The sequence below is a fragment of the Hyperolius riggenbachi genome, chromosome 5 (genome assembly GCF_040937935.1).
Source record: "Hyperolius riggenbachi isolate aHypRig1 chromosome 5, aHypRig1.pri, whole genome shotgun sequence".
NCBI lineage: Eukaryota > Metazoa > Chordata > Amphibia > Anura > Hyperoliidae > Hyperolius > Hyperolius riggenbachi.
Window position 1 is genome coordinate 278439286 of NC_090650.1, and position 23707 is coordinate 278462992.

The 23707-nt window shown below is 40.3% G+C and overlaps 1 long non-coding RNA gene across 2 annotated transcripts in view; it reads right to left on the reverse strand.

The window, feature by feature from the left end:
* Nucleotides 1-8439, reverse strand: part of LOC137518748 (uncharacterized) — a 31913-nt gene extending 23474 nt beyond the window's left edge. For both annotated transcript variants that reach the window (XR_011020890.1, XR_011020891.1), the window contains exon 1: nt 8350-8439. This is a non-coding gene — a long non-coding RNA (uncharacterized lncRNA). The remainder of the gene's footprint in view (nt 1-8349) is intronic.
* Nucleotides 8440-23707: the final 15268 nt, after the last annotated feature.

The following is a 23707-nucleotide window of genomic DNA, read 5'->3' on the forward strand; positions in this document are numbered from 1 at the left end:
GCTTGTTAGGTTGCTCCTTCTTGCTGATACTTATTGCTAAAAAGCACTCCTCCTCCTCAACAGCTGTTTTGAGAGCTAATGTTGTTCTTGTGATCTATTTTTTTGTGTGTGTGTGTCCCACAGACACTTGTGTTGCATATACAGCCCTGTCAGTAAGTCGCAGCTGCTGGACCTTGGCCCCTCTGTAATTCCTACTGCGCTCAGCACATTCAGTGACTACCTGTGTGTGTGACAGCTGCACATTTGTAATACCAATCACTGCATACCCATCTATTCACTGCACCTACCTACCTACTTGAGTGTACGCAGTGTTATATACCACCAGTCACTGCACCTGTTCACGGTACCTGTGTGTGTGACAGCTGCACATTTGTAATAACAATCACTGCATACCCACCTGTTCAATGCACCTACCTACCTACGTGAGCGCATGCAGTGTTGTATTCCAGTCAGCCACTGCACCTTTTCACGGTACCTGTGTGTGTGACAGCTGCACATTGTATTGATACCAGTCTCTGCATACCTGTTCACTGCACCTGTGTGACTGCACATTGTATTAGTCAAGTCAGTGCATATATTTCACTTCATCCTCCACCCCAATATAGGCAAAACAGGCAGAGGCAGGCCACCTGGCAGGTCTGTTCTAAGTCATGCTGTCATGATTTCATGTGGCCCTGGACCAAAGTACAGTGTTCAGAAGGCGCGTGCCATCAACCCCCAAGATTGTCAGGACGTAATTGACTATTTAACACAGAACACCTCATCTTCCCCAGCTTCCGCACGGAAGCGTGACATATCTTCCTCCTCCTGTTCTGATTCTGGCACCCCACTTAACACTCAATCGGCCGCCACCACCAAAGTGCCATCACCCCAGGGCTCAGTGGTGTGGAATTTTTTTTGTGTGTCAGCCTCAGATGAGGGAAATGCCATCTGTACTCTCTGCCACCAAAAATTGAGCCGTGGAAAGACCAAGACCCGCATAGGGACAACTTCCTTACGAAGGCACATGATGACAAAGCACAAACTGCAGTGGGATGACCACCTGAGGAAAAGCAGCACACAAAAGCAAAGCCACACACCGCAGTGGAAGATACCAGGCCGCAATTATTTCTCAAAAAAGGCGATACCCAAACTGTACCATGATGTTGAAAGGCAAGTGGTGTCATCTCTGGCACACAGAGTTGGGTCAAGGGTCCATCTGACCACGTGGTCTGCAAAGCACGGTCAGGCCTGCATAAAGACTAAGTCAGTCCCCACACACAGCATCTCTGCCTGCATGCCGTGTGACTGCCTGCAGTCTCCAGGAGGGAGTTTAGCCTGATTGGCTACCCTGTGTCTGCTGACTGTGATGTATAGGGTCAAAGTTGAACCTAATGATGTAGTATAGGGGGCCGGTCGAACTCGCATATAGTTTGCAGTTCACCACGAACCCAAACCACCGAAGTTCGCGCGAATAAGTTCACGGTCGAACGGTTCGGGCCATCTCTACCTTCCAACATGGCCAATAGATCAAACAAAACGACTGTTGACCTTCCCACTGCCTAAGGGCCTACGTTGGATGCCATCAGTGTATCACTATAACTATAGGGCTTTTGTTGCACTTTATGAGGGATTGTTTTTTGCACTGGAACCCAGACCTGCAAAAGTATAAGTCAGAAAGACTCTGATTGACATAGATGACTAAAAGAGTCAAACCAGTGTCACACCTTAAAAATAATATCCAGAGAGCAAGCAGTTATTTCTTTTTTTCTGGAAAACTAATGTTTTTTTTCCCTTCCGTTAGGTTCTAACTAATATTTTGAGCTTATTATATTCCCTGCTGTGGAGCATAAAGCAAAAGTGACTGCTTTGCATAAAAAAAAGTTTCTAAATAAATTTAGTTCAGAATTTCAACAAACAGCCGGGAGCTTTATTTAATTTTAATGTTTAAGAGACACTATTATCTATCTAGACATAACCTTTTCTATTAGCAAATTATATAGCTTTGAAACAGATGTTAAATTTAGCCTGCAGTATGATACTGCAAAAGGATGTCGCTTAACCATTAATAAATTAGCCAATTTAGTTCAGTAGCTTTTTTAATATTCAAGACTGATTTGCGTAAAACAAATGGGAGGCAGATCATGATTTTTTCCCCCATGCATACAGTAAGGCTTTGCTCTGGTGCAGATGCATTTATCATTAGAGCTGAGTGCTTTAGAAAATTGGTCTTTCAGATATTTTCCAAAATATTCATATACTTGTTTATTAGGCTGGGAATGTAAACCATTTCTATGTAGGTTAATACATTCTGAGGATGTGGGATGTGCGCTGTGCCAAAGGAGATTGAAGCCAATGTTAGTTGCCCCCCTGCTGTGCAGGACAGGCACGAAATGTACAATGGTACAAACCCAGAAAATGAGTTTTAGTGACATGAACACCAATTTGTATTATAATTTTTATTTGATTTTTATGACATTTGTATTTTTCTTAGCGCTATGAATATATTTGAATGGATGAAAACGAATGGGCTCTTTGACAGGCTGTGCTTTTCAGTCATCCAAAACAAGGAGAGTGTAAATAACTGCTAATGTGAAAATGATCAGTGTGCGGAACGAATGCTGGAAAGGTATAACAAATTGTAGGCTTTGATAAGCGAATGTTTAAATATTTTCAACCCAACCCGAAGCCATATATAGTAAATCTGGATTATTCAAGATATACTTTGATCTGTTGTTGGATTCATTACTCATTTCTTTCAATCATTTGTTTGCAAAAAGAGATCATTACTACATGGGAACTCATTGTCATGAAATGTTAAAATCATGGTACCTCTATGGGAAATTTCAAGTTCGGCCTGGCCCAAAAGTTTTATTCTAATTTTTGTTAGCTTATGAAACAGTTGCAACCTTAGTTTTTCTTTATTGCTTTCGACCCCGTGGGGAGAAGTCTTCTCACTTCTTGCCTAAACAGGAAGCTAGTAAATCTTTTTAACAGGGCAGCAATGTTGACAAATGCTGAGTGAGGAAGAAGTAATACGTCTTTCAAGTTTTTACTGTGATTGCTCACTTTCTTCCCCTATGACACCCTTGATTTATATTTGTGCCCATGTCACGGGAATGTGAAGTAAAAATAATTTGCCCCAGTAGGCACATGAACAGCATGGAACAAAGTACTTATCCTTCCCTACTCCTGACCCCAAAATTTGCTATAAAAAGTCCATATTTATAACCTAACGTAAAGGTGTACAGAGGCGCCAAAAGAGTAAAATATGCTAAAACATTTAAAATATTCAGGTGGCGGCGGTGGACCTGCCACTCAAAAACAGACACGATGCTGTTGCTTGCGATTCAGACAATTTATTCACATACTCCTATAAAATACTGCTACGCGTTTCACGGGCACAATCCTGCTTCATCAGGCAATCAACAAAACGGAGTATCACAGCTTTGGGTCCAATAACAGCTTGGCATCTCTGTATTTATAACCTAGTCCAAAGCTGAAATTTGGCATGTCTTACATGTAATTAAAATCGTTGCCCTGGATATGTTGAGAGGATTTTGAAGTATTCTGCATAAGGGATTGGGGGCTGTTCTATTTGTAAGGGGGAGGATGGGCACAGGATGACCTATATAATGAAGAACTTATGAAAGGCAAGTTCCCATTTTAAACACTATTTTCAGATGTAAAATGTGGTCCTTTTGAACTTTCAGCACATAGTATAGCTTACCTTGTCTAAGCAATGGCCAATCACCAATCGCTACTCACTCAGCAAGCTCACCTTATGTGGGCACAGACAACAACATAATTTCTTTTTTTTTTATTGCTCTATGATTATGTAAAATTATACTTTTAATACTCATTTGCCTTTTCTGGCTTCTTCTGCTCTGCCTACCATAATGTCGTGCGCTGAATCGTGCCTCTATATGCCAGTGCACACCAAAAACCTCTATCAGATCCGCAAAACGCTAGAGGTTTTTGAAGCAGATTTTCAGAGCGATCTAGACATGTTTAGAGAGATTTTCTAAACATGCCTAGCGTTTTTGGAGTGTTTTTGTATAGCAGATTTCATATATTGTTACAGTAAAGGTGTTACCGAACAGCTACTGTAACAAAAACGCCTGGAAAACCGCTCTGATCTAGAGTTTTTCAGAGCAGTTTTCCATTTTCCTATACTTATATAACATTGAGGCAGAAACAAAAAAAAATGCTGCAGCCCCCGAGTTTGCGTTTGTGGAAAAAACGAACCGCTCTGGTGTGCACCAGCCCACTGAAATACATTACCCAAGCAGTTTTCAAATCTCTAGCGTTTTTAAAAATGCTCCAGAACTGCTCTGGTGTGCACCAGCCCATACAGTGGTCATTTCAAGCACGTGGGAAGAATGAAGTGAAATAGGGGCATTTTTTGTTTATGACATATTTGATACATGCATAGTATGAGCTTGGCCTACAATATAGAACAACTCTAAAGTCAGAGAGCTGAATATTATAGAATAAACAAATACATGCAATAAAAGGGGAGATCTATCAACCATGTTTCTCACATTCATGTGCTCACTTGGTCAGAACCCTTATGTTGCATTTAGCACTATTGTAAATAGAAGTTTCTTTCAACCCATGCCTATTTTATTGGAACAACAATGTTGAATGGCATCTGTTTAGTGTGCCATGTGATAGGCTGCAAATGAAGTCATTGCTCCACCACCTATTGTTGTCTGTTTATATGTGGTTATTTAGAGCTTCTCTTGCTGCCCTGCTGCAATTCAGGCAGATATGTGACAACATTTACAGAATTAAATCATTTTAGATTTTAAACAATGCTATTACTGTGACTGATGTTTAACTGTGATTTAATTTCTGTGCAGCACAAATTAAATTAAAGAAACTGGATGAATGGATGATAAAAGTAATATAAAAATGAAAAGGCCTTGCAAAAAGGCACTACAGTCATTATCTGTAAGACTGGCAACAATCTAACAACCAGACTTTTGTTTTTAACTATTGGATAATACAGGGATGCATTACACTGGGGAGTTGATAATGGAAGACTTTCCCATAAAATTCAGGATGTTGTTTTTGCCTAACTGAAAAACTAGAGATGTTAGTTTCTTGTTTAACAAAACACCTGTTTTAAGCTGCTCCATCACATAGATTTCCTTTTTATAAAGTAACTTAACCTTTCTGGGTTTTGTTCATAGGGAGATCGATTTTCTCACAGACTATGCCTACTAATTGACTCCTCAATAGCCTTGGAAAGCACAGAAATGTCAGTGTTAATTTGGCAAGAACTGCGCAGACAGAAGGTAGGTCCATTATTATTTATTTAGCTCTTTGGAAAACTGTTGCATACTTTTTTTTTTTTTTTTTTACTTTGTTATGTATTTATAGCAAACCTGAAGTTAGAAAAAAATAGATGGTCACAGGATACTGCATTTGTGGTGCAAAATTTGCTTACGCCAGTCAGGAGTGATGACTGTGGCATAGAGCGTATATTTAGGTTAGTGACAGAAGGTGCTGAATGGCTAACTCCCTGGCCACCTAATTCTTATACTCTTCTGGTTTGCTTTAATCTTTTAACAGCCTTTATAAGAAAAAAATGTGTGCTGCAGCAAAACATCTTTTCCTGCCTCCCAATGTCTCTCCCCAGAATAAGGGGCAGCTGGACATGGAAGAGGGACAGCTGCATATGGAGTAGGAGGCTGCAAAAATAAAAGGGAAACTGCAAAAGGGGAACAACACAAGGAACAAGGGGTTCTTCTTCCCAAGAGAGGTGTATATGAAAGAGAGGTGCTGCTGTACATACTATAGATAGTCCGCATGGGATTGGGTGACTGCATATGGAGTGGGGGATGCTGCTTTACATGAAGGGTAAAGTTGGCCTATTGGCTTTTCTTCCCCACTGAGTGGCACTCTAATGTTGACATCCTCCTCTTGTCCTAATCACATGTCCTAACATGTGATCGGGACCCGGAGGAGGATATCACACTTACAGCTTGGCGAGGGAAGAAGAGAGACGGTCCTGCGTCCAGAGGAGATAAATAACAAATCGCTTATTGCTCCCTGCGCACGCTCTTCATTGGCTTGCATTAAAGGAGTACTATCGATTGAAACGACATTTTTTTTTTTAATACTCTATATTAGTGTACACATTACCACTAGTGCTAGGGGCACTTTATTTATTCACCCAGGTCTCTCTCTCACTATCCCTGCTTAAAAATTCATTTCTCACACAGCTCATAGTAGTTTGGGTCACCCTGAGCTGCTTAGTTACTCTGTCACACAGCTCACAAATATATTTCACTGTGTCACTCACAGCATGCAGCAAACATGAGGAGAAATAGGCTGATCTGAGGTGGTAACAGGTAACTAAATGAGCTGGAATATTGCTGGAATATAACTAGCTATATACCACGAGTCTGTGTTTACACTCAGACTGGCTGCCTGCTTGAGGTGATTCACTCCAGGCTGCATCCACTTTACAAGCTGCTGAGAGGGGCAGACCACTGTCTACAATTAGCATTATTAGTATCTTTATCAGTAAAGAGAAGCAAAGATAATAAACACACATTGCTAGAATCTTTAACCCCTTACCACCATATCAACAAGATTCTTTCAGCAAGGTGATAATTAAACTATAAACTGAGGAGTTGATAGCATCTCCCCTTTGCAGAGACATGGTCTAGCCCTCTGGGAGCTCAGTATTAGATACATTTTGTATCCAACACTGACGCCAAAACTGACGGAGGATTTTACAGCTGAGAGGAACAGCTGTGTGAGGAATCAAATAGCTCCTAGTACTTGTCCTAATGTGTGCTACAACATACAGCATTTAAAAATAAATGCATACATCGATAGTATTCCTTTAAGCAGCCTGAGATGAGCCAGCTGAGGATGCCCTGCCCTAAGTTATCTCACACAAGATAAGGAGGGCAGGGCTGCTAACCGGTTAAAGCCCACATTAGGGCTGGTTTTATATGTCTTTAATAGAAACTCATTTTTAATAATTGTGTATTGAAAGTTTTATTGAAAACATTTCCAAATAAAAAAGGGAAACCTGCTGCACTGATTTATAGAGCCTACCATCACCGGCACAATCCCAGAGAGTCGGAACCACTCCCCTTATAGTCACATGGGCATACAGGGAGGAGGAGTGCTTGACAGGGGAGCTGTGATTGCTCTGCCAGCTGATGCCATGACTCCCTACTGGCTAGTAGCCTGTTATGGATTTCAGTGTTTAGTGGGATGATCAGCTTCAGAATGATGGGAAAGGAAGGTTGGAGGGTGGTGTAAGCAGGTTGTTGGTGAGTATAGGTTGATCTGTGAACTGGTGCAGCAGGTATTTTCTAGTTTAATCACTACAATGTTTTGATTAAACTTTTTAGATTTGATTTGTAGTAATGTATTATTAATATTAAATACATATAAAACAATTGACCCTGAACTTGAGGTTTATGTTGTTACAGTTATTTTGTACTTTTATGACCAGTGGTACATTATGCAATCCTGACTGCTGTTATATGCTCTGAAAGCCAGACATGTTTGTTCTTGCTTTCAGGCACCTTGACAATAAGGAGCAGAAGAGTACAGATTGTAGCAGCAGTGTTTGGTTGATGCAAAACTTTTAAGGGTTACCTGAACTGACATGTGACATGATGAAATAAACATGTATGTAAAATCCCAAACCAACACAGAGATAGCCTGTGGGGGGCCGAACCTTAACCCCCCCTTAGGTGGGGGGTGCCTAACTTTAACAACCCCCCCCCCCCATTGGTCGGGGGCAACTAACCTTAACTCCAGTGGTCACCTAACCTTAACCTTCCACCGTCTAATCTTAACTTTTGTGGTCACCTAACTTTAACCACCCCCCACTCTTAACTCCCCGCCTATCCTTAATCTCCAGGATCAAAAGGGCAGCCGCTATTTTAGCGAGCAGCCAAATTAGCTGGTGCTTCTTTTAGCTGTTTCGGGATTGCGGCTACCAGCTTCTCTATACTAACATTCCAGTTAAATAAACCTGTTTAAAACTACACTTTTCCTTCTAAACCTACTTTTCGAGAGTAGCAAATAGGTGAAAAGTAACTTCACATTGTTTGTATGTGTTTCTCAAAGCATGTATATCTGGGCATAAAATGTGAATATGATTCACATTTGAGGAAAAAAAGGCAGGATAAAAGATCATCTTAGTGGAACAATGAATAACTATGCTAAGCGATATCTCTTTACCATCCTTAAAGCCTTTAAAGACATTAAACCGCTGTTCCCCCCTGTGAGTTCCTGCCTCCAGGCTGTGATGCTGCAGTGCCTCCTCTGTCCCACATTGTTTATTTACTATCCTTGTATGTGTATTGTTCATTTTAACATTTTCCTTACTTGCCCGCGTGCCGTCAGATAACTGATCTGGAAATGTTGTAGTTTAATTATGTTACACAGGCTTACATGTGCCCTGTATCCTTTATACAATGTCTCCAGTTCAATCTTGTTGACAGCAGTTATAATAGTTGATGCTATCAAACTGACATTTGCATATCACAGATTGTGCGTTTTTAAGTACAGAGAAAATGTTTTGCAAAATGTAAACAATGATATAGATATATGCAACATCATTACAAAAAAATTGTATAAACGCTTTAGCGAGCCTAGGGCAAGATTTAGCAATTGCCATTTTAGGCCACAGCCAAGCAGAAGCTGAAATCACACATTAGTTATGTGTAGCACTCTGAAGCAGTATGGATTATGCTGTTTTGTCTCGGTTACCCATTGTCATTGAGTACAAAACAACTTCACTAGTCTTTTGTAATATGGAAGCAAACATTTCATGTAAAATATTACTAGTTTATTCCAGGGCTGTGGAGTCGGAGTTGGAGCAATTTTGGGTACCCGGAGTTGGAGTCTGTGATTTCATAAAGTGAGGAGTTGGCGTTGGAAGATTTTTTTACCGACTCCACAGCCCTGGTTTATTCTAAGTCCTAGGGCAGACTCTTGAGCTATAAGAAGTAGAAGGCTCCGTACAATAGTCAATACAATAAAGAAATCCTTCATAAAATCAGCCATTAATACCTTTAGCTCTAGACCCTGGACAAGCATGCAGCAGATCAGGTGATTCTGACATTGTTGTTGAATCTAACAAGATTAGCTGCATGCTTGTTTCTGGTGTGATTCAGACACTACTGCAGCCAAATAGATCAGCAACACTGCCAAGTAACTGGTATTGTTTAAAAGGAAAGAAATATGGCAGTGTTCATATACTTCTTGCTTCAGGTTCCCTTTGAGCAGGACATGAGGTTGAGGAATGATGGCAATACGTGTTGGCTCAGCCCACTAGCAGCAGTCTCTACCAATAAAACAGCAGGAGACTGCATTACTAGTATCTTGAACTGGATGACATCTGGAATGAATTCTCTCATGAAGAGGAATGAATGCTCTCAGAAAGGTGTATGGAAGTAACACTGTGACAATAGACCCAAGGTTGGAAGACATGAGACAGAGCATTTGTTAGTGAGAGCAGTAGCATTGTGTGGCCTCTGATCAGCTATTGTCAGGGAGACTGCATTTCTAACTGGCAGCATGAACTGATTGGAGTGGATCAGCAATGCCACCCATAAGTGTACATACTTGTAGCATCAATGGAATACTGAAAGGCACCAACAGCAGCAAGAGGATGGACCTCATGGACTGCATTGTTACTTGGCAGCATGAGCTGGGTGAACTGCATCAGAAATCCCACAGACAAATGTATATACAAGTCACGTCAATGTAATACTGATACTGAAGGGGGCAACAGCTGCAGGTAGAGGCAGTGTTGGCTAATGGTGCAATGCTATCCAACATGTCCATGTCCTAAGCAAGACCTAAGATCATTTTTGGTACAACTATATGGTGCAATTAGTGCTGCTACAAACATGTAAGTGCCTTAAACAGTGAAATAAATGAATGTACATTTTTTTTCAACACCAGTCTAGTGTGATCACTGCTGGTGCAATGCTATACAGCACATCTGTTTCTTAAAGAGTGAAATGACTGTACAATTTTTTTTGCTACACGTATCTGGTGCAATCAGTGCCGGCATAACACAATCCAACACATCACTGTCTTAAACAGTAAAATAAAAGTGAAATAAAAGAATGTACAATCTGTCTCCCGTGAAACTTTGGTAAGTGAGAAAGGCCCCATTCACCATGAAAACTTTGTATTCTCGCTCATCCCTATTGAGATATACAGTGTCTTGAAGCAATGCAATATTACAGCATCCGGCTTAATTATCCTGAAAGGACAACTGAAGTGAGAGGGATATGGGGGCTGCCATATTTATTTCCTTTTAAGCAATACCATTTGCCTGGCTGTCCTGTTGATACTCTGCCTGCAATACTTTTAGCCATAGACCCTGAACAAGCATGCAGCAGATCAGGTGTTTCTGACATTATTGTCAGATCTGACAAGATTAGCTGCATGCTTGTTTGTGGTGTGATTCATACACTACTGCAACCAAATAGATAAGCAGGGCTGCCAGGCAACTGGTATTGTTTAAAATGAAATAAATATGGCAGCCTCCATGATCCTCCCACTTTAGTTGTCCTTTAAAGTACACACACTTTTACTACCTTACCCAGATTGTCAAAGTCTGCTTTGTAGCACTTACATGTAACACTTGGTATATAATTATTTAGCCTGCTAAAGGCTATGGTGAATGTATTTGTTGTGCTGCAAGTAAAATGTTTTGCCCATGGCACTATACTAATCAGTATGTATGTCTTTCTGCAATACTTTTATAATTGGATTGTTTCTGATAGTATACCTCATTATAAATACAAAACATAAAATGGGAAAGCTACGTAAGACCTTAGGTGAGCACAGCATGTGAGCATGCCAGACATCACATATTACCCTTACATTAGTGTGGCATAGCACTGGCTTTTACATTTCCAACTCCTGCATATTTACCCCTCCTTTGTCAAGTCTCAAGCTTGGTGAAATGATTCGCCCATCTGTTTTACTCAATAAACTCCCAATCATCTTTTCATATTTCATTAGTGACCAAGGCTGCATTATAGAAGAGGTGGTATACTACAACTTTAACCATTTACTTACATGGATCAGACTAATTTGTCAGATATAGTTCATCCAATACTGCTTCCTGAAAATGATGAATTTTATTCTGAAACTGGCAACAATCTGCATTGGCATAAGTCTCACTAATGGAGTTGTTTTTCATGGAAGCACACATGATACAACACAACAACCGTTTCACTATGGAGTCCATCCTTTCATTTTTATTTATGTCTCTGATAGAAAGTCCAAATAAAGTAAAGAATGTGTAGGAGAGTGAACTTCCAGCAAGGCCCCAGCAAGGTGTGTTAGTGAAGAATGCCGTTTAATGAAGAAACAGATGGTAATCTCTCTATGTTGGAAATGTAAAACTAGCAGCATTTAGAATTAGTAACACAGAAAAGATATGCACAACACCAATATTATGTGTTTTGGAAGTATGTTATCATTTCATGACTTCATGTTTCTGTTTATCTTCTACATGTTGACATGTCATCATCACTAACATTTTTCATAGTCTGCTCCTTGCTGAATGATTAATATTATTGTTATTGATATATGGTGCCAACAGATTTCATTTTCAACTATTTTGCAGATGCCTTTCCGGGATTAACAAAGGCAGTATACTGTAGATCATTAAAATTTGTATTATGCATCGTGTACTAAATACACATAAAAGGATCAGTCACAATTAATACAGCAATACCAAGATACAATAGGTGAGAGAGCTCTGCCTCGCCCTCAACAAGGTTATAATCTGAGGGGATAGGGAGTGGAAAGAAAAGTTACTGGTGGACCTAAACACAACACTTGTAGTCATCATAATTACCTGTGGGGCTCATCCAGCAATCTTTACTATACACAGACATAAAGATTACTGGATTTTACACAATCATCATAATATGGGTTATGCAAATATCATAACCCGCTTTAAATATACAGTGTACATTTGTAATGTATGACTAGTACATTAAAGGACGGCCAACAAAACATGTTATACCTGCAGTGTATACATTCTATGTATAACGCTAGTTACGCTACTTGCAAAACCTGCATTACGCTGTTTGCGTAAGGCAGTGTGCCAAATCAGTATAAAACTGACTTTAGCAGGAACTAACCTTGGATAAGTTTGTTTGAAAGAATGCTGGACAGGATGTCCCTGCCACTCTAGACTAGGCTGTGGGAAGAGAGGTCCATCACAGTTGCTTTTTGTCGAATTTACTAAGGGCTCATTTCCATATGCAGACTTTCAGGTGTGCCTATGGAAACGCAATCGCGGGGACAGCAAACAGTGCATAGACTGCACTGTCTGCTGTTTTCATACATGCGCTGCGATTCACCACTGAATGCCTAAATTTATTAAATACGATACACCATGGTAGCCTAAATTTTGGTGAGATTGCGTCACATACAGTATAATAAATGGGATCGCAAGCTCCGCCCCCCCTGGGAGTAATGTGCGGCTTTGCGTTGCAATGGAAAGGAGCTCTTTGGGTAGAACTGCTTTCCTCTCAGATCTGCATGCCAATAACCTCTATGAATAGTCGCCAAGTGAGGATATTTATAGTTATGCCAAAGTGGAGTGATGTCCACTGCTGCAGTTACCTTGGTTATCATTTTGCATGCAGACATCTTTATTAGTCACCTCTGTAGTTCCCATATGGGAGCATGCAGCCTTGATGGTCAAGAAATAGACAGAAGTGATTTTGCACTCCATCCTATCCAGCTGAGATCATATGTAAGTTGTGGCATCCTTGACCCAATTTTGGACAAGGGTCCCGTCTCCACTTCCATTAACTCTCCAAGAGGTTATGGGGTAACAGCGTGGGTGTTGGTCGGAACAATGCCGCTAAATTTAAGCACTAGGATTAGATTTAGCTGAATGGGGGTTAAGTCTGTGGTAGTGAGGAGGGTAAAAGGGTAACTTTGAATGGGACGTCCCTCTTCTTTTGTTTCTTTTTTTATATACAGTAGAATTTGGTTATAGTAATCTCTGATATAGTAAACCTCTAGATATAGTAAACTCAGTCCTCAGGTCCCAGCAAATGCATCTGTATAAATATACAATGGATGACCGATTCTGATATAGTAAACTACCTCTCCTGGTCCCTTGGAGTTTACTATAAAGGGATTCTACTTTATAGCATTTAAAAGAAACACGTAATCAGGGGAAAAAAGTTCTTACCTCAGTAGTGGAAAGCCCCTGAATGGTCCAGAAGCTTCTAGCTCCTTCTAAAGCTCACTGTTCCTGTGCAGAATCCCTCTATCTATAATGGTTTGACAAAAGCTTATTGAATATCTGTCTTCTTGCTGCACTTCCTGCTGTGGATAAGTGCATCTGGACTGGGTGGACTGCATGCACGAGTAACCTCTGCACATGCTTAGTAAGATGAAATGCAAGTGCACCTAAGTAAAAAGCCTTGCCAGATTAGCTTTGTTTCACTAGCCCTATGCAGATCTTACTCGCATAGACCCAGTCGAGATGCACTCCTTCATGTCTGGGGGCACAGCCAGAAGATGAAGAGGAACCTTGCACTAGGATAGTAGGCTATGTGAGGATCCGGGAACCCTTGAATTACTTTCCTTGATTACAGCAACTCCTCTTCCCCGGACTGTGCAGTGCAGCTCACCTGTCTGCCCATGAGTCTCAGCTCTTCTCTCCTGAGTCCTGGGGGTCTGTGTGATGTGAGGACAGACACAAGGGGCAGTGTGGCATGCAACTTACGTGACCACTAGAGGCCTCCAGTGTTTTAGTTATGTTACACAAGCACCTGGGGACATGGAAGTGAAAAAAGGTAGCAGCCAGCAGGGAGAGAAGACACCAGAACCGTTGTCCGGATCATGAACGATTCGGATCTTTGATCCGAATCTCTTTTGTGAGTCGAATCATCCGGATCACCAAAATGAATTATTCGGATGAAAAAGGGGGTGGAGCCAGGAGCGGCACGCCCCCCTCTCAGTGGGCAGCGGGGTCCTGGAAGCAGAGCAGAGATGGATCGCTCTGTTGGAGGGGAGCCAGCCTTGCAGGGACAGGTAGATGAGAGAGAGGGGACATCGGTGCCACTGCCAGATATGTGTAGAGCACACATACTGGCTGGAATGTGCTGCTGATTTTAGGCTGTCTGTTCCGTAGTGCTGCATAGTGAACAAATGGGAAACTTTTGGCTCAGAAGCACAGCTCAGTAACTCTGCAGACAGCGTGCTGGGCTAGAAGGGCAGGCACTGTGATTGCTGTGCAATATGATCCTCCTGCACTCAGCTCTAAACAGCTGCACTTCACTTCTCCCTACATTTATGATGCGTGTTGGAGGTGAAAACAGGACACATTGGGGTGGGGAATGCTTGCTTTCACTGTGAGCATATGATTGCAACATGTGGGTAATGTGTGCAAAAAACATTTCTGCTCTCTGCTCACCCCTCTTCGTCCACTTCCTCCCTTCTCTGTCTGTCCACCACCCTCCCCTTCTCTGTCCGTCCACCCCCTCCCCTTCTCTGTCCGTCCACCCCCTCCCCTTCTCTGTCCGTCCACCCCCTCCCCTTCTCTGTCCACTGCAGAGAAAGTCCTGTCCTGCTAGTCATTTCACCCCCGAATGCTTCCCTAGTAAAATGATTCGAGATTCGGATCAAAGATCCGGATCTTTTCAATGATCCGATTCGAATCATTGAAAAGATCCGAACTTCCCATCTCTACAATGGACAGGAGATAGAAGCTCTGCTCTGTTTTGATCGGGCCATCATCGAACGTTGCTAGCAACAGACTGTTAATTGAGCGAAATTTTCTATCTGCTGCGATTGATTGAATGGATCGATTTTTGCTAATAATGGATCATTTGGAAATCATTTGCATCATTGATATCTAGCAAATTCGATCAAATGATCAAGTCGGCCGCATATCAATAAAAAAGGTCAACTAGTTTGTGGCCCACTTTTTCTTTTCTTTTAACCAGCGTTTTTTTTTACTTCTCTTGTTTTACATTCTAGTGACACAATATACAATTGCAACAGTTGGAAGGATATCTAATGAGATCATTTTACTTTGTTTTAAGTCACATCTGATGTGTAAAAAAGCAAATCTACAGTGTTAGAATTTTATAGATGTTTGCTTATCTCACCAGTTTGTGAAATTGGTTTTATGAGGAGGCCCCTGCATAGAGTTCACACATTGGCTTCATCTCACTCTGTCACTCTGTCTGCCTAGAGACATTTCACAACTCTTGACATCATCACTCTTAAGTGTAATTGATGTCATGTCATACAGTATATTCCCAAGCATGTTCAAGTCACTGGCAAAGCAGATTTTGATATGGCACTAACAGCAATGTTTTTTGTAGAGATAAGAGCATTTGTGTGAATCCTTGAATAGAAAATAAACAACATAGGAAGAATTCTGCTGGGAATGTGCCAATCATACATAGGCACTAAGGAATTATCACTCTAGAGAAAAATTACAACTAAAACTGCAACTGCTCCATTTTTGTTACTGCAGTAGATAAATATTGTTAGTATTGCCGTTAACACAATTACCATAGGTGAAATCATTCTAGCATTCTGTTTAACCCATTAGCAGCTTCAAACAACATTTTTGGTTTGAAGACTGCCATGCAATGTAAACCTTTGCCGGCAAAATGTTGTTGGTCTAGTGCAGTTATAATTACCTGTTCCAAATGGATTCTTCTCTTCCTCCTGCCATGGCTCTGAACTTCTGACAGATCTTCTGGGTCCCAATCACATCTAATGAAATGATACGACATGTGATTGGATCCAGGAGACTGTGTCAACATTACAGTGCCACCTGGTGGTGAAAAGGAGTGATGAAAGAAGATCTTCCATCACCCCTCTTCCACCACTGGGCAGTGCTGTAACGCTGACATCATCTCCTGGATCATGATCACATGTCATATCATGCGATCGGAACAGAGACATGTCGGGGTTATATCTCTGCCGCGCGGGGGGAGAGAAAAAGTCGATCCAGCAGTCCAGACAGGTAACTATAAAAGCTATCTGCTGCCCATTTGGCATACCCTGCCAGGCTGGGCGGATCATCTAAAAATAGCGCTAATAGATTTGGGCGCGGCTATATTTCTAATGTTAATTATCGTTTTTGTAAATTTACACTCAATTTTGCATATGTTTGGGCGCAAGTGCCTAAAATCGATATTTTATGTAAATCGATAAAGTAAACTCGGTAATATTCCTAATTTTGTTGTGGAATCGGTAATATCGGTAATTTAAAGTTTATGATAATATATCAGAACGAATATCATAACGCTAAATAAAGAAAAACGTCAGTCATAACCATAACTTAAAAAGTCTTTTGGTGTAATAACGGTAAATGAACATGTTTAATGATGGAATGTAAGCAAATTCTGTCCAAATACATATCATTTTGTAATTACGAAAATATAACATTCACTGTACAGATATAATAATGATATTTGACATTTCTATTTACGATATTATATGAAGTATTTATGATAATTTAGGGTTAGACACCACCAGGGGGGTGGTTAGGGTTAGACACCACCAGGGGAGTTTTAGGGTTATGCACCACCAGGGGTGGTGGTTAGGGTTAGGCACCACCAGGGGGGTCTAGGGGTTAAGGATAGGTACAGGGAGGGTTCTGTGTCAGAGTAGGGTTAGGTACATTTAGGGTTAGCCACCACCATGGGGGGTTAGGGTTAGGCACCACTAGGGGGGTGGTTAGGGTTAAGCACCACCAAGGGAGTGTTCTGTGTGAGAGTAGGGTTGGGTTAAGCTATGTTGTTGAATTACATTACAATATTTAACATTATATTTTCGTTTTCATCTCACATCTGTTTTATACCTGTAATAATAATAATCAGAATTATAAATTTTACATTACAAATACTGTTAAATTATCGATATTTCTAAATTACGATATTTTTCTTTTCCCGATAAATCGCGCCTAAATTTGACCGCAACTTTTTTAAATGTATGCAGGCTGGGGAAGGCACACTCTGCAGTTTTACTTTATTTGGCTGTTGTTGAAGGGTTAAAAGAATCAGAGGATCGAGAGGTTTCAGGCAATGTTAACATCTGATTTAGACCCCTTGAACTTTGCTTTTTTGTGAATTTTGGTGTACGATATTGAAGGTAAGTTGTTAGATATGCATCATGTCATGCATTGAGTCTGCAGCACACTCAGACCTTGAACATGAGCAGAAGAGGCCTGTATAGAAAATTGGGAGTTCTTCTCATTGGGTGACTAATTCTAATTCCACCATCTTATAAATAATGAAGCAGGAAATACTAGAACTTGGTAACTTGAGCACAAGCAATGGGAGAGTTCAGTTGGGACACCCCATTTCCGCAGATAAGGGTCAGTAATTTCATGGGAAAGCAAGACCAGGGTAGGTTAGGGTTTCAGCAGGTTAGTGTTTGGTTTTGGTTAGATGTTAGGGTCAGTTGAGCATGATGGTTAGGCTTCGAGGTTGAATTTTTTGTAGCTGGAAATCAACTTGAAATTCATCTTCCATGTTTCAGCTGCAATTCAGATTTCGACCATTAAAGTCTGTGAGAAAATATAATTTTTTTTATCCTTTTTTTTTATTACACAATTAACTATTCTGAATCCTCATTAACTATCCTAAATTTAAATTCTCCACAAAGAAGAATTTCTCATTGAAGTAGAATTTTTCCTTGAATAAGTTGAATAAGTATTCAAGTTTTCCTTGAATAAGAACTTATAATTACATAATCATCTTATCTATTATTATTATTATTATTATTATTATTATTATTATTATTATTATTATTATTTTGTTACTGGTATTGTGCATTTATTTAGGCCTGAACACTTCTGAAGTGCTTTACTGAGTACATAATCATGTCACTAACTTTCCATAAGAAATTCTCACACTCTTAATCTTAGTCCTAATCTTCCTATGTTCCTACCACAATCTAAGGCCAGTTGTGGGTGGAACCAATACATCTATTAGTTTATTGTTGGGGTATTTAAGGAAACAAGGGTTTGTAGAAGAAACTTAAGCAAAACAGGGAGAACATACAAACTCCACACAGATAGTGTACTTGCCTAGCTTTAAACTAGGATCTCTAGCGCTGAAAGGAGAAAGCGCTATCCTTCATTTCACTGTGTCAGTGAAGTGAAAAAAATGAAATTAAAGCTCAGAGTTAGGCCTAGTGATAGCCCCATGCAGTGGAAAAGTCAGTTTATTCTCCAGAAACAGACAGTCCTATCCCTAAACCTTGTCTTATTTAAAATATATTTTGCTTAATGATAAACCACCATAAGTTCAATATCTCCTTTCCCTATCCCTAACCCTAATCTGGTAGAAAATCTATATCACTTCATTAGCACAGTAAAAGAAGGCATAGCATTCTTGAGTTCCAAGACATTTTCTAATTGCAGTTTGTATCTGTTCCTCATGTTTGTTTAGGTTTTCTCCAGGAATGCCAGTTTCCTACCTCATCCCACAAAAATACTGACCATACATGCATACAGATTGGCCTTAGACTATTGTATGAGTGTTAGACTAGGATTCCATTTTTTGCTCCTATGTGGAATATATAGTGTGACAAAGCAAGTGCTGCAGAAGATGTCATGGCACCATGAGCCATGCAACCATTAGGTTTTGGACTGTTTCTTCTACTCATGGGAAAACCTAAGTGTCCCTTTATTCTTTTACATACATTTACTCACAATGATCTCTACAAATTTATTGTACAGCGCTGCGTAATATGTTGGCGCTATATAAATCCAATAAATAATAATAATAATAATACAAATATGTCAAAAGGCCAGTCTATTTGCTTGCACACTATTGTGGCAGTTGGACTAAGCAACTGCCATTCAGTGTGCTTGAAAGCAAACATGAAATTAAAATGAAAAGTCAAAATAAACATACACACATCATACTTACCTCCCATGTAGTCTACGTATCTCTCTCTCCTCTCCTGCGTCCTGTTTGTCCACTGTGATCAATGGAATTCTCTGTCCTCCATTTTGAAAATAGCCATTACCCCATAACAGATACCTGGACAGCACACTGTTAAACTTTAATATACCCCACATGAGCCATAGGGAAACATGGACATTACCTTGCTCATCAGTTGTCCTTTCAGTTATAACTGACAGCAACTGATATATAATGGACAGCAACTAGTATATTTCAGTTCTGTCAAAATCTTGTGAGAACTGTAAGGAATCATTGTGAGAAGAAAATGGTGAGCTTCTGAGAGGAACTGATGGCGAGGTAAACATGTAATATTTGCAGGTACATCATGTGTTTATTTTAAAACATTTTTTACTTGGTTCAGGTTCATTTTTGTTTTTTTTTGTTTAAAAAAACCCTGAGAACACAGAACCTGTTGGCAAGAGGTTGGAGCCATCAGACTAAAAACATTTCCTTTAAGAGAGAGCTACCTAGAAAGAAAATAAATTACTGTACAGTACAATTTACTCTGGGAAAAATGTACATCCAATACTATTTTACAGTTTTTCATCATTTCTTTTTCATAATTTAAAGGAAAGGGGGACCCTGCAGAGATGGCAAGAAAACAGATCGTGCCACCTCCTTTTAGTCACCCCGGCTTTCCTTATAGAAGTGTAATAATCATACTAATCATAATAACCGTTAATAAAAGCACAGGAACATTCGTGACACATATTTAAATGTACTTGTAACATGTGTGACCTTATTTAATGCCATAATGCAAAGACTAATTATTAATGTACATTAAATGCTGATTTCCTCTCCTCCTGATTTCCCTCTGTTTATCAACTTGTATGACTTATAATAATAACTGTACATAAGTATAGCAGCAGATTTAAATAGCAGTGTCAGGCTAATTAAAATCCAATAGCTATCTATTAGAGGTTTCAGCTACTTTCATGCATCCTATGCTTTTGCTTTCCATTACATTTCTAACTGGGAAGCTAGTGAACGTTAGTTAATTATGATACTTATTTCAGCAAGAGAACTGTGCTGCATGCTCTCTTTTTAAAGCTGATTTTAAAGTGAACCCGAGGTGAAAATAAACTGATGAGACAAACAATTATATTTATTCTCCTACTTCTAAAAGTGACTTTTTAAAGAGACTCCGTAACAAAAATGACATCCTGTTTTTTATCATCCTACAAGTTCAAAAAGCTATTCTAATGTGTTCTGGCTTACTGCAGCACTTTATACTATCACTGTCTCTGTAATAAATCAATGTATCTTTCCCCTGTCAGACTTGTCAGCCTGTGTCTGGAAGGCTGCCAAGTTCTTCAGTGTTGTGGTTCTGCTATGAACTCCCCCTTCCAGGCCCCTCTATGCACACTGCCTGTGTGTTATTTAGGATTAGAGCAGCTTCTCTCTTCTCTCTTATCTTTTACAAGCTGGATAAATCGTTCTCTGAGCTGGCTGGGCTTTCACATACTGAAGAATTACAGACAAGGGCAAAGCTGTTTGCAGGAAGAAACAAGCAGCCTGAAACTTCAGTGCATGAGAACAGGGGGAAAGAAACACACAAATGATCTCTTGAGATTCAAAAGGAAGGCTGTATACAGCCTGGTTGTGTATGGATGTATTTTCTATGTGTGGACATACTGTACATCAACCTACTTCCTGTTTTGGTGGCCATTTTGTTTGTTTATAAACAAACTTTTTAAAACTGTTTTTAACCACTTTTAATGCGGCGAGGAGCGGCGAAATTGTGTCAGAGGGTAATAGGAGATGTCCCCTAACGCACTGGTATGTTTACTTTTGTGCGATTTTAACAATACAGATTCTCTTTAAGTATCCCAGAGTTTTCTTTTATATTTAAACATTTAAAAAGTAGGTTAAATGTTTTACTGTCTCTAATCACTGGCAGCCTATTAAGTGTCCCAGAATTAGAAAACATGTCAATAGTTAATGTATTGTATCTCTCCCTGCACTCAGAAGTTGTATTCTGCCAGGAAAACTTTTATGGCTGTAATTTGCTTATCAGTGATGTTTTCTATAGTGTATTTCCCACAAGTTACTGACAAGACAGAAGCTGTCACTTCCATGCCTAGAAATTAAGTCTTTTAGGCAGCAAAATAAAACAAGTAAATCAGCCTGGATATTAACCACTTTAGGATTCTGCGTACGCTTAAGTACGCCCCTGAATCCTGAAGTGGATTCCATGGAAACGGCCACTCGTATGAGCGGCCGTTCCATGTCAGTTCACGGAGGGAGTCTCCGTGAACACCCTGCGAGCCGCCGATCGCGGCTCGCAGGATAAATGTAAACACACGGGGAAGATCTTCCCTGGTGTTTACATATATACGGCGCTGCTGCGCAGCAGCGCCGTAGAGGAGATCGGCGATCCCCGGCCTCTGATTGGCCGGGGATCGCCGGCATCTGATAGGCTAAAGCCTATCCCATCAGGCGCACCGCTCACAGGGGGAGGGAGAGGGAGGGAAGGGGAAGGAGGCCAGTAAGCGCTGCGGAGGGGGGATTTGAAGAGCCCCCCGCAAGCGCAAGCAGGCGGCGGCGATCAGACCCCCCAGCAGGTCATCCCCCTAGTGGGGAAAAAGTTGGGAAGTCTGATCGGCCTGGCTGCTATCTGATCGGTGCTGCGGGCTGGAGAGCCCACGCAGCACCGATCAGCAAAAAAACACGTGGTACAGAAGTGGTTAATGTTTTGTACTGTACATACACATGTTTATCTCATCATGTCACATATCGCCTCAGGTACACTTTAAACAAAACACTATTTAGTCCAAAGTTAAAGGTTATTGAAATGAGAGGAATACTTAGTAATACTCTAATAAAAGTGTCAGTTGCCTGTCTCCCATACTGATTCTCTGCATCTAATATGTAAGTTGCTGGCCCTGAATGAACATGTAGATCAGATGCTTTGGATTTGGTCTGACTCCACTGACTGAATGTTTACAGCAGGTGTGTGACTCAAAAGCAGCTAGAGCCAACAGCTCATGATGGCAGCCAAGTGACTGGCGTTGTTCACAAGAGAATGAAGTTGTATGTCTCTCACTTGAGGTTCCTTAGTACATTTGAAGTAGTACCTGTATTAAAACAAAGCTACTTTAGTTTATACACCATAAGACACATCTGACCATCTAGGTTTAAAGGACAAAAGCCAGGAGAAAAAATATGCTAAACCTAGTATGTCCATGGTGCAGTGCCATCTTGTGGAACCCCAAGCTGTATTCCTCTCCAAAGCAACTGTTCCCCGAGGTCCTAGCACAGAGTGCCAGCCGATGTAAGAACACCGGAGCCAGGTGTCCCGTCCTCCCCCACACACTGACTTTCCGGCACTGCCCACTAAGGAATCCTACTACAAATTGTTTCTGCAACCAATCGCAGAGAGGCTTGAGGGTTTCATCATCAGGACTTTGTGAGGGTCATACCATCTCTTGCGTTTGTTGGTGCAGATAGTTTTTTTTAATAATCCTGGCTGTGTGTCTAGGCCACAGACTAAAGCCAGGTGTCCTCCCCACCCTGTCTCTGACACCCCCACTAGTGAAATCACTGCAGCTCTCCTGCTACACTAATCCCTTTGGAAAACTCCAGAGTGCACAGCGCATGTTCGCCACCAGACCATGCAGTGAGAGGGTGCCATTGATGATACAAGCTGAAAGAAGAAGTTCGATTAGGCTTTGGTCATTTTTAGCCCCTTACACACTCCTAGGAGTTGTGGTTCACCATGAGCTTGCTGGGCAAACTGTTAATCTAGGTGTTTTAAGTCCCACCTCAAAGAGCCACATTAATCCATGCCATGCACTAATGAGGACCAACCAGTCCAAAACAGTCTGTATGCATGTAGGATTAGTGTGGCTCTATGATTAACAAGCTGATACATCATTGCATTTCAGCAGTTCTGGAGGTGTGTCTGGCTTTTAAGGACAACAAAGGGACACTTTGCATATCCAGCAGTGATGTGTTGTAGGAGACCTTATATTCTCACTCCAACCTGAATAATCAAAAATAACTTCTATAACTTCTATATAAACTTTTGTTTTGCATAACATTTTTAGTAAGAGGGATTTTTGGTCTTTTTTAGCCACTTACACACTTCAAGGAGTTTTGGTTCACCATGAGCTTGCTGGGCAATCTGTTACTCTGTATCTAACTAAAAGCAAGATTTTTTTCCGATCTATAATTTTATCTATTTTATCTATCATTTCTATCTATTTTTTTAAACAATGTAACAATTGTTAATTTTAATTCAATAATCAGAAAAGTGGTTTACCTATCTTCCCAACCATTAACAGTTCATTATTATTACCATAATTCTTTTTATCTACTGTCATTATAGTGCATTGTCATTTACATGGTTATATAATACAGCGATGTTACATCAACATCAGATTATTATTGCTATTTATTATTTGTATAGAGATGATATCTTCTGCAGCACTTTACAGAGTGCGCAGTAGTCTTGTCACTAGCTGTCCTTAACAAAAGCTCAACATTTAATCCCTACCATAGCCATAAATCCATCATAGTCTAAAGCCAATTAGGGAAAAGCCAATAAACTCAACTGTTTGTTTATGGCATTATATGGTGCATATAGTGCATAGGGAGCATAATTGAGATAATAGTGTACAATATACAAAATACAGAATTGGTACAAAATACAGAATTGGTAATTACAGTGACAAAAGTAACATGATGAATAAAATGAATAACAAATTGCAAGACACAAAAAAAACAAAACAAAATCCAAAATCCAA